Source organism: Palaemon carinicauda, chromosome 8 (assembly GCF_036898095.1).
Source record: "Palaemon carinicauda isolate YSFRI2023 chromosome 8, ASM3689809v2, whole genome shotgun sequence".
NCBI classification, from domain to species: Eukaryota; Metazoa; Arthropoda; class Malacostraca; order Decapoda; family Palaemonidae; genus Palaemon; species Palaemon carinicauda.
The window spans coordinates 7,120,721-7,125,720 of NC_090732.1; the positions used below are offsets into that span (position 1 = coordinate 7,120,721).

General features: G+C 33.2%; 1 protein-coding gene across 1 annotated transcript in view; it reads right to left on the reverse strand.

Annotated features, from left to right (window-relative positions):
- P5CS (Delta[1]-pyrroline-5-carboxylate synthase) overlaps positions 1 to 5,000 on the reverse strand; it is an 85,881-nt gene that overhangs the window by 44,905 nt on the left and 35,976 nt on the right. The gene's annotated exons all lie outside the window — the stretch shown is intronic.

Genomic DNA, 5,000 nt, shown 5'->3' on the forward strand with positions numbered 1-5,000 from the left:
AAAAGATGCTGGATAGCCAGGTGGAATAAATGAAATGAAGATGTTTAAAGTTTTAAAGGCCACTCATGAATGGCAGAGGCAAGGGACAGTGACATTGCCCTATCAAGCCGGACAACACCCTAGACACTCACCATATTACATATGATCACCGCCCAAGCCCCCTCTCCACCCAAGCTAGGATCAAGGAGGGCTAGGCGATGGCTGCTGATGACTCAGCAGATAGACCTATAGCCTCCCCTCATTCTTAGCTCACAAGTATGGGTGAAGTTGCAGTGACCAAAGGAACTAACGAGCTTGAGCGGGATTCGTACCCCAGTCTAGCAATCACCAGGCAAGGACGCTACTACAAGGCCACCACAACCCTGTAGAGGGATACCACTACCAAAAGAGGCTATTACACTATTTGCTATAAGAGAACTATATAAACTCTATAAATGCTAAAAAATTATAAATGGTATAATAGTTATTCCCTCTGATTCCCTTCTTCGAATGGTACAATTCTGACAAGAGAGAGAGAGAGAGAGAGAGAGAGAGAGAGAGAGAGAGAGAGAGAGAGAGAGAGAGAGAGAGAGCCTTAGTTGGAAAAGCAGATATGCTATAAGCCCAAGGGCTCCAACAGGAAAAAATAGCCCAGTGAGGAAAGGAACCAAATAAATAAACTACAAGAGAGGTAATGAGCAATCAAAATAAAATACTTCAAGGACAGTAACAGCAATATATTAAATCTTTCATATATAAAATATAAAAACTTCAGACAAGCAGAAAGAAATAATTTTCAGCTATAATAATTATATTTTCTTATTTACAAGAGAATATAAATATCACAATCTAAAGCGAAAGCTATTAGTATATATTAGTATTAACATGAATAACTATAAATAAAAAGCTAATGTCAAATCATCATACCAATCAAACTTTTTATACACATCATTTTTGTTTCTTCGTTGCTGCTAATAATAACTATATAGTATTTTATCAAGACTTCTGATAAAGATGCGATTAATAATAACTTATAAACCAAACTTTAGACACTTCAAAATCCTATTAATTTTCAATAACATTCTTCGCATGTTTAACCTTTCAAAACAATATGCTGATTTTTCAACAGCGAAAACTTTCCTTCATAGAAAAGGTGAAACAATTATCATTGCATTCAAACGTTAACTACTTCGCAAATCAACAGATAAGTTCGATTTACAATGCATCTAAATAATGTCTGTCAGCCTACCTGCAAAGAAGACAAATAAATCTCCAGCTTACAATTAACATATACAATGAGTGTTAGCCTTACAATGGACCTGAAATATTACAACCAGCCTTATAATGAGCAGGAAAAATCACAGTCCTAAATTGGATCTGAACAATCAATGCCAGCCTTACAATAAAAATTAACATGAAATGTCATTCTTATAATGGGCAATTAAAGGACTGACAGCTTTTAAAATGATGAGGAAAAATTTGTCAGTCCTACAATGAATAGGAATATTGAATGCCAGTCTTTTACCGAGAAGGAAAACACATCAGCCAGATGTACAATGAACAGGAACACAATATCTACCTTACAATGATTCGGAATATTGAATGTTAGTCTTACAATGAGCAGGAAAAATATTTTCAAGTCTAAAAATGAAAATGGAAACAAGTCTGTAAGCCTTACGATGAGCAGGAACGAGTCGTGAAATTGTCGTGAACAGTGCGGGAACGATGCGTGGCATGCGTGCCATGCGTATCCAGAACTTTGAAATGTTTAAAGTTTGTGGCACGCATTGCCACGCACAAAATAGTCGTGAAATAGTCGTGAACGATGCGCGAACTGGAGTGAACTGGAGTGAACAGTGCGGGAACTGGCGTGAACTGGAGTAAACGATGCGGGAAGTGGCATGAACTTTATAATGAAGAGAAACAAAAAGGAAACGAAGAAATTAATGAAAAGGAAAGAAAAATAAACCTAATAAATTTTTATATTTGCTGTTTTAATGTGAAAAAAAAATGATATCTTATTTCAACCTATTTCTATAACTTTATAATGAAGAGAAACAAAAAGGAAACGAAAAAATTAATGAAAAGGAAAGAAAAATAAACCTAATAAATTTTTATATTTGCTGTTTTAATGTGAAAAAAAAATGATATCTTATTTCAAACTATTTCTATAACTTCATAATGAAGAGACAAAAAGGAAACGAAAAAAATAATGAAAAGGAAAGAAAAATATAAACCTAATAATTGTTTATATTTGCTGTTTGAATGTAAAAATAATATGATGTCTTATTTAATGCACACACTTATTTTCCTCTATTACCAATCAAGAGCCAAAACTTTTGTTTTAAATAAAAATGAACTGAAAAATAAACCCAAGAAATTTTTAAGTTTGCTGTTTGAATGTAAAAATAAAATGATGTTTTATTTCATCAACATACTTATTCTTCTTTATTACCTTAAAATGAAGAGCAAAACAAATTATTTCTGTTTGCTGTTTTAATGTAAAACTAAAATGATTTCTTATTTCAACACACTTTTTTCTCTATTACCTTAAAATCAACAGCCTAAAAACTTTTCATGTTTGCTGCTTTTAATGTTAAAATAAAATGCTTTCTTAATACTTGTACATATTTTATGTCTGCTATTTATATGTAAATCAAATGCTTTCTTATTGAAACAAATATAAAGGGCAACAAAAAATACAAACGAAAAAGATACGTTTCTTCTCCTCAATGCAATGGTGTCTCTGACAGAAAGCATTGTTGTCTCTTCCGAAGCCAATCCAAGAATGTCCTCGGGTTGGAGAAGCCTCGTTTTTATATGGAGTGGCCAATTCGTGAACTGGCGTGAACGATGCGGAATGATGCGGAAAGATGAGTGAACGTGTCGTGAACTTCTCGTGAACTAGGCGTGCCATGGCGTGAACGTCGGGTGAATTTGTCGTGAACGATGCGCGAACTGGAGTGAACTGGTCGTGAACAGTGCGGGAAAAACCCCAGTGCGTGGCAAAAATGCCCGCAAGTGTCAGGCAGGCTATACAATGAACAGGAGAAATGTCAGTTATACAATGAACGTGAATAAGGAATGTCAGTCTTATAGACTGACATTCATGGTTCTCGTTACGTGTAAGACTTGAAAGTAAATTTTCCCTATTCATTGTAGGACTGACAGATATGCTTTCATTTTCATTGCATGACTGATATAAATTGTTTCTATTTATTATCAGACAGTAAATTTTCCTTCATTGTCCGGCTGACATTCATTGTTTCTGTTCATTGTAAGACTTGATATCGTTGTTGCTCTTCATTGTCAAACTCATTTTTCTTATAATTGAAAGATTTATATTTAATGTTCATGCTCATTGTAAGACTGGCTATCATTGTTCCTGTTCATGACCATTATAAGACTGGCTATCATTGTTCTTGTTCATTGTAACCCTAGCTACCATTGTTCCTGCTCATGTTCACTGCAAGACTGACATAAATTAATTTTTTAATGAATAGGAAAATATGTCTATCAATCCTACAATGAGAAGGAACAATTAAATCAGACCTAAAATCAACAGGAAAAATGTTTATCAGTCTTGTAATTGACAAAAGCAATGTCCAGTTATCACAAATGACTGGAACAAGACAGGTCACCATTCAACTGCACAAGAAAAAACAAAGACCGATAAGTGTTAATAAATCAACTTATTATTGTGACGACACGAAATATTCTTTATAAAAGATCTAGTAATTTGTTTCAGCCGTTAATATTATCAACTAGAGGGGCACTTAGTAGAGCGCAGACCTCCGCCGTGGCCGCTTATTTCCCGATTGTTTGCTTGACCCTGACCTCTGACCGTAACATGAATTAATTGGCATGGATTCTCATACAGTCAAATATGAACCAAGTTTAAAATCTTTATGGCAGCGATGTGTGAACTATTGTATGATTAGGTGAATTAGAAATTTTGCTTGACCGTGACCTTGGCCTTTGATCTTGACCTTCCAAAATGTAATCATTTCCAGCTTTTTACATAACAATTAATCCATGCAAGTTTCATTACTCTACTATTGAAATTGTGGTCAGGAAGCTGTTTATAGACAAACTCGCACACATACGAATACACAAATACACAGGGGGTAAAACATAACCTCCTTCCAACTTGGCGGAGGTAACAATTATTGTAGGCCTTTAAAAAACAAATTTAAATACTCCCAAACTATGTAAATACAAAACCCTGTTGAACAATATATATATATATATATATATATATATATATATATATATATATATATATATATATATATATATATAGATAAATATATATATATATATATATATATATATAAATATACATATATATATATATATATATATATATATATATATATATGTGTGTGTGTGTAAAGTCAAAGTTTGGTTCATGAAACTTGATGCAAAAACCAGATAGCTTTTAGTAAAACACACGAAGTAAAAAATCGCAGTTAAACTATATTATTATTATTATTATTATTATTATTATTATTATTATTATTATTACTTGCTAAGCTACAACCCTAGTTGAAAAACCAGAATGCTATAAGCCCGAGGGCTCCAACAGGGAAAATAGCCCAGTGAGAACTGGAAATAAGGAAACTACAAGAAAAGGCATTAACAATATAGAATATTTTAAGAAAAGTAACATTAAAATGAATATTTTATATATAAACTATAAATGAAAAAAAAAAAAACAAGAGGAAGAGAAATAAGAATAGTGTGCCCGAGTGTACACAAAGAGGCTATACATAGATTTTGGGAAGAAATAATAAAAAATAAAGGGCAAAATACAAAGGCTGCTTTATTCTTGTACTTCTTTGTCATATTTTCACGTGATAATCACGAATGTGATTCATGATGAGGTGATCCATGTTAACACGTGTGGCAATTATTTATCGCCGTGCTTATCACAACTGTTAAGTAAATACACCAAATTTTTACCAGAGAGAGAGAGAGAGAGAGAGAGAGAGAGAGAGAGAGAGAGAGAGAGAGAGAGA